This window comes from Acomys russatus, chromosome 5, assembly GCF_903995435.1.
Source record: "Acomys russatus chromosome 5, mAcoRus1.1, whole genome shotgun sequence".
Taxonomy (NCBI): Eukaryota; Metazoa; Chordata; class Mammalia; order Rodentia; family Muridae; genus Acomys; species Acomys russatus.
In genome coordinates this window covers 53,682,184-53,692,777 of record NC_067141.1, presented here as the reverse complement: position 1 = coordinate 53,692,777, position 10,594 = coordinate 53,682,184, and positions in this window count along the sequence as shown.

Sequence of the window (10,594 nt, the reverse complement as noted above, 5' to 3'; positions counted from 1 at the left end):
CTATTTCCACCTGCTTCTCCAAAGATTTTGCCAGTGCTGAAGAGATTTCTCTGGGTCTACCTGTGAAATGTACTGGGATCATTCATAAGGTGCTTAGCACCCGTCTGCCAATATTCCTTTAAACCTCCATAGTCTATCATCACGAGCCATTGGATTATTTCTGATTAAGAACGATTTGGGCTATAAACAAATACTCTCCTCTTTGTGAATCCATACGTTAAGACAATACTTGGTGATTTATGCATCTTCATGTTCCCTTTCTCCTTCTAGGGATCTATGTAGACACATGCACACAAACACACACACATAGATACACACTTATACACACATACACAGAAACACACATACAGACTGTACCCTGTATGAGAGAGAGAGAGAGAGAAAGAGAGAGAGAGAGAGAGAGAGAGAGAGAAGAGAGAGAGAAAGAGAGAAAGAGAGAGAGAGAGAGAGAGAGAAAGAGAGAGAGAGAGAGAACGCCTTAGTAACTGCTTTCTCAGTATGCAATTTCTGGCAACTTCTTGATGTTTGTCGAACTTCCCCTTTGACATCAGTCACATGAAACTGCATGAGGAAAATGCATGCAGAGACATTCAAGGAAGAGTATGGCTGTCTATCTCGTGGCTTTCATCTTCACCCAATTCAAATCAAAGTTATAGCTACAGAAATTACAAAAGTCAGTAAGACAAAATAGTGCATTTTCCTGAAACATTTAGTTTGATTGAATATTGGCGCTACTGTAAGGAAGCCAAATAAAGGTGATGCTTTTGTAATGAAATAAACATGCAAGTAATTGTGAAACTAAATGAAAAATCTAAATGTAAATAAATTATGAAAGATGCACCCACCAGATCATGAGCAATGGAAAGCATTTCTGTGCTTTGGAACATTCCGGTGCAATAGTCAATATGCACGTGGCCTTGACCATGGTCCATGGCTGGTCTACATGTGCGTAAACACGAAGTGTTGCACTTTACTAGCAGGGTGCATTATTGCTGCTCATGACTTAGAGGTGAGAAATTCATATTAAGGAGGAATGATGGGAAATTGGAAGAACCATCTGAAACATTAAAACTGAAAATGACTCTACCCAGTTTTGTTTCTAATTCTCTGTTTCAGTTTGGCTGAGAAGCATAGGCAATGGCATGGAGAAAACCTCATTAATTACTCACCAAGCTGCAGTATTTGTCTTAAATTTGAAGTTGAGGTAAGGGAGATAAAAACAAAATAAAGTTTAAGTCTCTGACCATTCTTAGGTGACAGAAGAAATGAAAACAGGAAGCTAGGAAATTTCTTTGATACACCCAATTTAAAAATGTAATTGAATGGATGCTGCAGCCACTGAACACTTTCACCATCCTCTCCCTTTAAGTCTTCACCTTTTACCACGTGAGTGCCCTTCCTCAAGCCAGCCTGTGCTACCCACTGGAATGGTATTTGCCCAGGAAAAGAAAAAGAAGTCCTGAACTGCTGCAGCCAGGGGAGTCTTGAAGACACGCAAAGTGAAACAAAATCGTCACAGAAGTCCAGAAGTCGCATTCCATTTCCCTGTTGTGTCCAGATTGCTATGTCTGCATCCCCAATATCAAGGGGTCCATGGATGGTGATGTTTCAGAGTAGCTACTTAGCAATGAAAATATGGGTTTTTTAAATTTTTGCATGTGTCTTATTATATGCTGAAGAACAGGACCATATCTGTGCTCTTCATTTGGACTGCTCACGGAACACGAGCACAGCAAAGCTCTGATTCGAGCCTGCGTTGTTTTTGACAGGTTGGAAAGCAAGTTATGGTGACTCTGAAATGACATGTTGATGCCATTACCAATGTCAACCATTTTCAGAGTCTTAAAAACCCTAGGAAACAGAAGGGCTCAGACTGCACCCCACCCCCACACATATACATGCATTTGACATTTCAGAAGCATTACAAGCATTTTGTCTCCATCCTGTCACTTTGTAAATTTGGGGAAATCTGAGAGCTTTGACCTCTGTCGTCAATGTCATAGTTAGTTGCCGTTACATGCCCCATCTTGATTGTAGAGCAACTAAACTCTGCAACTTTCACATGACCATTTTTACTGCTGAGTAATGTTCTTTTTTGAAAAGTGCCCCACATATAAGGCTATGCAGACCATGCCTGTTCCTCTGAAATACTCTGAATAGTTAAACCCATAGGCCCAGAAATCTGAGTACTGACTCCTGATGCTGGGTTGGGATAAGGGGAGAGCAGGGAAAGCTGCTTAAAAGACACCAGTTTTCCTTCGAAGCAATAAAAGTGTTTGGAACTAGATGCAAGTTGCTCAATGTTGTGAAATACTAAATAGCACTGAATCGTATACTTCCAAATGGTTAGTTTTTATGTTATGCGATTTTCATCCAGATGAATAACAAAAGGGACGGGAAGAAAAGGAAGGGACTTTCCAAATCCCGAGTTCTTAAGAAAGTCCTTTCTCAGTGAAAGGATGAGTAAGGTGTGATGCATAGGTCAGTCAAGGGCTGAGGCCGCGAGAGAGGGATGAAGAGACAGCCAGCCAGGCAGAGTGTGCCCTGCACAAGATCGCCCTCAGCAAAGAGAGTGGAGAAGGTGCTGCCTCAGGACTCTTTCACATGCTAACCCAGAGGCCTGCTGATTCAACCAGTGCTCTCTGCAGACCCTTCAACCCACACTGCTTTCTTTCTTGATCTGCGTTGGACACATTTCCAAATGAAGCCAGTATCACAGCAGCTTCTAAAGGCTCGACTGTTTGTGTGTGCTGTTGTTACCTGAGATGGGATCTGACCACACACATGGAGGCTCTGAGGATAGCACTCTGGCCTTGGACCTGGTGATAGACTTTAAACCTTTCCCACGAAAATTTCTGAGGACTAGACTGAGAACCCTCTGAGCTGGAGGGGCAGGAAGAGGAGGGATTAGGAAAGTTCCACTGGCACTAGCCATCAGGCCTTGGCAGTCTGTAATACTTTTGGTGACAGAGAATTCCAAGAGGGTTATAGAACGTCATTGTTAAATCTTCTCATTCCTGGCTATACTAGAAGACACCAAGTCACTTGTTTATAGACAACTATGAGCACATCACTGTCCAAAGGCAAAGCCCAGGGGGATTCTGCCAGTTCTGTCAAGGTCCTATAGCATGACCATACCTGTGAATCAGCTGACGTCCAGATATTCTACACCTGGCCATGTTATCTGATTGTCACCCAGGAATCTAAGGGGTTAGGCATATACACTGAATATACTTATGGTATAATATAAATTTATGCCTTTAGTTAGTCTAAAAATGGTGGAGCGCTTGTTCAACTTTTAGTTAAGTAGTGAATTAATCTCTAAGTTGTAAACAACTTCTTTCCGTGGGTGTTGGCATGGTCATTGTGACTTGATGCCTCGCACACTTTCACAATTGCAGATTATATATGTGGTATATGAATATCTCCAGTCTCAAGCCTACTGAAGCATGGCTGGACCTAGGGTTACGGATTTTAGAGTGCTGTGCATCAAACCAGGGACTCATGAGTGTGAGGCGCATACTCTACTCTCAAGCTATCTCATCGGCAGGAGTACACACTTTCCAAATATCCTTAATAACCAACATCATAGCATATTACAACTTATCACATGTTCACATATTCATCTCCTTCTTGTGTTTTACAGTTACGTGAAGGACTGATGAAATATGACTTTAATTTACAGATTTGGAAACCAAACTTTCAAGATGTTAAGTCTAAAGTTAAACAGCTAAGTCATGAAAAGTGGTAGACTTTGGGCCAGAAGTTTCTTTAGTCTAGATACAACTCTTCTTTTATTCTATTCTGTTTTATTCTTTGGTTGCCATGTTGATTGGGAGAGTCCAAACTATGGCATAATTTGAATGAACTTTCAACCAGGATCTGAGTCAGTGCTGGAGACACAGTGCCATCTTGTGGCCGTATGTGGAGAAACAGCACCACTTTCCTCCAACTTGTTGCATATTTCAGTGATGGATTTGTTTGGAGCCAGCTTCAACCTTCTCTGTTGCATTTTATTGACAGATCCTTGGGCCTTTGATTTTATATCTGAGATGTTTTATCCTACAGCACATGAATTTAGTCATGTAGAACAAGGACCACAAGGTCACTGGAGTCATGTGATAGTAGCCATCAGTCAAGTGATTCTGGTGAAAGGCTTAAATATGGCATGTCTCTAACCAAGATCCTCACTTCTTAAAATTGCTTATTTTTCTCCTTTCTTTATTCTGGACTTGTGGCTCAGGTAGATGCTTTTATCAGGTAACTGGAGGCATCTTCTAATGAAGCTCAAAGTATCAGAGACGTGTCTTCTCTCACTAAAAAGCAACATTCTTCCCCCTCACATGCGATTATAGTAGAAACAAAGTTAGACATTGACCATGATCTTACTGATGGTGAGTGATTCTGGAACGAAGATCTTGTCCTTCTGACAGGAAATTAAACATGTGATATTAAAGCTGGATTTTTTTTAAAACTCAGCATGTCTCCTTGTAGTCACTTGGTTACAGAACATCTTCTCTTCTTATAACTTATTTATTGTGTCTGTGGTGTATGCAGATGTGTGTGCATGCATGTGTGTGCATGCATGCGTGTGTGTGTGTGTATGTGTGTGTGTGTGTGTGTGTGTGTGTGTGTGTGCTTGTGAATACTTGCCTATGTAGGTGCATATGGCACCCAGGGGTTGACTTCAGGATGTACCCCTCCATCGCTTTCCACCTCTTTGGTTTGAGATGGTCTCTTACCCTGACTGTTTGGGCTACACTAATGGTCAGGGAAGTTCTGGCATCACCAGTCTCTGCTCTCCAAAACTGGGGTTGCAAGTGCATGCCACTATCATCCTGAATCTTTTCTGATATGTGCTGGGTACCCAAGCTAAGGTTGTAGTGTGTGTGCACCAAACGTTTCACTCATGAGCCACTTGCCTATGCCCCATCCCAACTTCTACTTTACAATACAATGTTGGCTGTATCTGAAGAAAACCCAGATCCCCACCTTCCAGATCTGAAGAAAACAAATGTGACATCTTCATCACAGCTCTCCAAAGTGTTTCATGTGACTGCATAGCCTCCTCTGGTGTGTTTCTATGCTGGGGTCTTCCACTGCAGGGTGTCTGGAAGAGCTTTGACACCCACAGAAATACTATGCTGGGTCAGCACTTTACATAATGCAGCAAAACAGCTCTTTAAAACTTTTTATGGCCGTCTTTCGGTTTAGAACCAAGGTATTCATGCATGCACATAACTGCCAAGAGATGTAAATAAACATTTAAGCCAACAAAAATGTAAGCAGACAAATGTGACACATGGCCTCCGACATCTTTCTGTCCATGTGATCTGTCCTCAGTCAGATCTCTGGAGACATGAGGACAAGCCACAGGTATTACAGAGTTAAAGCCTTAGCAGGATCCTTTAGTTAACAAATGTTTGACTTGGTGCCAAAAGACAGCTTAAACCAAGCTCCTGACAAATACTGCCACTGTGTAAAAAAAAGTGGGACCAACGGGAGAGTCTAACTTGTCCTGGTCCATAATTCTGTTATAACCCTGAAATTACTGAAAGGCATCAGCTTCAAGATACTAAGAGACTCTGGCTCAGAACAGGAGGAGTTTGATAAACGAGCCCATAAAACTGCTACGCATGAAGCTAGTACAGATAAATAGAAAAGATGTCAAGAGACCTACAGTCCAAGTTCAAAAATGCACCGAGAATGTCACATGAGTGTGCTAGAGATATGCTCCAATGGGTAACCTCAAGTCATGTAAAGAAGCCAGGTGTGGCATACATTATCTGGAACTTCAGCAAGGGGAAATGGGCAGACGGCTGGCTGGCTGCCAGTCTAGGCCCAAGTTCAGTGAGAGTCTATGTCTCAACAGAATAAGAACGCGAGGGCAGCACACTTCGTTTTCCTCTAGCCTCCCATTCGTGCACATAGTCACGTGGACCTGCACACACACATGTGTATACAGTGCACATGTGCGCATGCATACACACGCATGAACACACAAAGTCACATGGGAATGTGAGCTTATGATTGGCAGCATGAAATCATAACAAATAAAATGTAAGTTTTTTTTTTTTTTAGGAAGGACTTTTGGAGAACTGTGGACTGGAATTGAGATGACTAGTCTTCTTTGCAGCCTTGGCTGGATTTAATGTCACCAAAGAGACACACAAGGGTGTTCTGGGTCGGCTTAACTGAAGAATGAAGGTCCATCTCTTCCCTCTTCAGAGGGAAGCAGAAAGCTGGCAGCAGCATCCCACAGGCCAGGGACCTGGCGTGGATAAAATGGAAACAGAGGAGGCTAGTGGAGCACCAGCACACCTCTATCTACTTCCCGACTGCAGACACAGTGTGACCCACTGCCTCACGGTCCTGAAGTCATGCCCCCCTTGCCATGATGGGCTGTACACTCAAACCACAACCCAGGCGTTCTTCCTTTGGTTGCTTCCTGTCATATATTTGTTTACAAATAGGGAAAAACCCCCACATAATATTAAAATGTCCATGGAAGGCAACTGGAAACAAAATATGTACACATGAGTAGTTACAAATAATTAGAAATGTGAAGAAAAACAGACAAAACAAGACAAAAAGAAGCGGTTAATTTTAGAAAAATAATGAAGTATCTCCCTGCATGAAATCTGTATATACAACTATAATTAAAACAATTCTTTTAGGGAGTAGAGAGGAGCCCAAGAAGCTTCACTTGGTGCTGCCATGCTTTGGGAGGAAAGAATGGAAGGACTCATACAGAAGCATGCTCAAAGAGGAAATAGTGGAGTTTTCGCAACAACAACAGCAACAACGAAAAGAAGATAATCCCATAAGTTTGCCTTTCTTATAAGAGATAAAGCTGTGATATTGTGCCTGTTATGAATGTCCAAAGCTACACTCGTGAGGTCTCACCAACACCACTGCCTAGACATGACCCGAAGGAGAAGGATGCTGGCGGACATGCTAATGTGGATCAAGGATAGCCCAGGAGGCCTCAGCCCTACACACAGGACAACAGGCAACCATGGAATGCTGAGGGAGGGAGAAACAGCCTTCCCCAGGGAGGGTCATGCCAATTGATTAGTTATGCAATACTAGATGGTCAGCCCTGAAAACATATGCATCCAAGTAACATTAAGCAGGCTAAGCAGGTGGTATTTGTGTATACTGGAAAATACATGGATATATACGCATGTAACGACGTTAATGAAAAAAGAGGCCATGAGTTTGAAAGAGAGGAAGTATGGGAGGGGCTCGGAGAGAGGAAAGGGAAAGAGGAATGATGTAATTATGATCTCAAAAAAAAAAAAAAAAAAAAAAAAAAAAAAAAAGCCAACCCAATTTTCAAAAGTGGTACTGCTTAGCAAATGAGTTAAAAATAAGTTCACTGTAATCCCATCAATTAGGAGGTTAGGGAAAGTGGATTGACCCGAACATCAGCCAGACTAGAACACAGAGGTAGGTACAGGTAGAAAAAACAAGGAGGATGAAGGATGAGGAAAGAAGAAACAGAGAGGGGAGGAGGAGGAGGAGGAAGAGGAGGAGGAGGAAGAGGAGGAGGAGGAAGAGGAGGAAGAGGAGGAGGAGATAAATCCACGTTAAAACTCTTTTAAGTTAAACTATAGAGCACCAAATAAGCATGGTAGAGAAAGCTTCAAAACCTCCTAGAGGAGAAAGGGATTAATTAGAAAGGAGTATTTAGACCAGCAGTGGACATGCCATCAGCAGTGGGCGTGCTGTCAGCAGCGGGCGTGCCGTCAGCAACAAACAAGAAAATAGAAGATTGATGGTATTTAAAGAACTGGGGGGTGGGGGGGGCTGGAGAGATGGCTCAGAGGTTAAGAGCTCTGACTGCTCTTCCAAAGGTAATGAGTTCACTTCCCAGCAACCACATGGTGGCTCACAACCATCTATAAAGAGATCTGGTGTCCTCTTCTGGCTTGCAGGCAGGATATTGTATACATAATAAATAAAGAAATCTTAAAAAAAAAAAGAAAAGAAAAGAAAAAGAAAGAACTGGGAAGAAACTACATAGATCTTGCATTGCATAGACTTCCTTTTCCCTTCCATCCTTCCTTCCTTCCTTCCTTTCTTCCTTCTATTTATTTATTTATTTATTTGTCTTAATAGTAGCAATTGATCCAAGGGCCTCAGGGGTGCTAAGAAAGTGGTCTACTACTGAGCTGCGTCCCAGGTTCTGACATCAAATTCTGACCCAGATAAATTTCCATTTAGAGGAGAGCATGAAAACATTAAGTGTAAATAATGCTGCATTGCATGCCTTATCAAGATCACTGTACAGAAATTGACAATTCAGTACTACATAGTGCCTGGCAAACCAAACACCAGCGAACTCTGTGGGCTTGCTAATGAAGAATGCCAAGATGTTTAAGTATGCAAGCCCTCGAGGTCTCTGACCTTTTCTAGTTAGCCTTTTTCGCCCCCTGTAGCCCACAACCAACTTTTGGGTGACAGGCTTGCTCAAGATGTCTACCACGAACAAGATATAGATCACTAAAACAAGTAACTTCAGACTAAGCAGCCACTTTAAATGCAGAACATAGCTGTGATTGCTGTGGGAGGGGCCATGCCTGGAGCCTCTGGGTGAAGCCAAAGAGAAAAGACTCACATCCTCAAGTACAAAGGCTTTTCAATGGGACTCAAAGTTCTTGGTTCCGGTTCAAAGTCATCAAAGTAGGCACAGAATGTTTTCAACTTAATTTCACCTTGAAAAGAGGGAGTCTCATTGCTGAACTCATTGCCCTCTGCTCTTTCCAAGTAGAAAGCTGGATGGGATGACCCAGATTGTCATCCCTCAGAGAGAAGTGGAAACAAATCCCCAGCCATTCAATCTTTCTGTCTAAAGGTACTTTTGAGACCACAGTGGTCAGATTCCTCAAAAAAAGCAGACATCTGCCAAGCTAAAGCACATGGATGGAGTTCAGGAGGCTGTCACTATCTGACTTGACTTGATAAAACAGAATCCTTGGGGGAAGGAGGCTACATGGAATAGGTTGTAATCTATTCATAGGTTCACTGGAGTCTGAGACAGAAGGACTCCAAGAGTCAACCAGAGGACAATTTTATTTTATTTTTTAAAAACTTATTTATTTAATATGTATACAGTGCTCTGTCTGCATTAGATCACGTTATAGATGGTTGTGAGCCACCATGTGGTTGCTGGGAATTGAACTCAGGACCTTTGGAAGATCAAACAGTGCTCTTAACCGCTGAGCCGTCTCTCCAGCCCCAAAGAACAACTACTGATGAAGGTAAGCAAAGCATTTGCCAATGGTAACTAGCTCATGGGTGGGAGATGCTGGACTTTCCACTGCCTAGAGGAAAGCTGGCTCAGGTGACATTCCCTGAAAGTCCGACTTTAGTAGTATAGCTATCTGGCCCTAGAGCTACAGTCATTTGGGGGCTTATATAACAAAGATCAAGATAAAAATTATCTTCTGCTGTAGGCACTGTCCTCATGTGGCCACCAGATCTATGGAGTGTGGATAACTAAAAGTGAGATGTGCTTTAAGTATGAATAAAACACAAATTAGAGCTTTAAGACTTTGTAGGGAAGTGTAAGCTGTATTATCACTAATGCTTTGTTGGTAGTCGCGTTTTAGGGACGGGTTGCTTTGTTTAATTGTGTTCTTGGGGACTGAATCTATGGTCTTGCTGTTCTTCTGGCTCTAATTAACAGTTTTTAATACTGATTACATGCTAAAATGTCAATCCTTAGAAATATTGAGTTAAGTAGAATGTACTAGTATAATTAAGATTTTTTCTAAACATGAAAGAAAAGTCAATGATAGGAATGGAGGATTGTTTTTTCCAATATTGAAGATGGGGAGGGAGGGAACACCTTCCACACATACCAGATCCTGCAGATCCCCTTCGCTGGTTTGATATGGTAACCTATGAGCCACACGCACACTTCTCTTAAATACTGCTTTTATTATGCTTACTTTGTGTGACTCTGGTAAGTAGCTTCAGCTACATTTAATTTCAATATAAAAGGTATTGTTTAATGGAATGTATGAGTTCATATGATACTCTTAAAAATAGAAAAGAATCAATACATTTTAGGAACTTCTGAGAGAGAGAGACAGAGAGAGAGACAGAGAGAGAGAGAGAGAGAGAGAGAGAGAGAGAGGGAGAGAGAAGGCCTAGTGATCACCAATTAGCTAGAGTATTTGGACTTTCTATTTTTAGCTCACTTACCAAACAACAACAGCAACAACAACCCTCACCCCTTAACATTTGTTACCAGTATTTCAGTGCCTCTAGTATGTTTGATAAATAACTGTATACTGTTTGAGAGTATTCTTGGCAGTAACAGCCATGGAACGAACAGTTTAAAGGGCTTTACAAAAGAATTTCCTCATAAAAGTTCAAAGCAAGCTTTAACAATTTGTTTAAGTAGTCATTAGAGTAAAGACTATTAAAACGGCAAGCAAGACAACAGAGATCTAGAAATGCAAAAATTGATGCTTTAATTTAAAAAAAAATTACTTCCCCTATTATACATTTCCATAGAGAGGAATTGTCCACCAGCAGCAGGTGTTTAGGTAACTGCAAGTGTTTGTTTCCGTCTATAAGG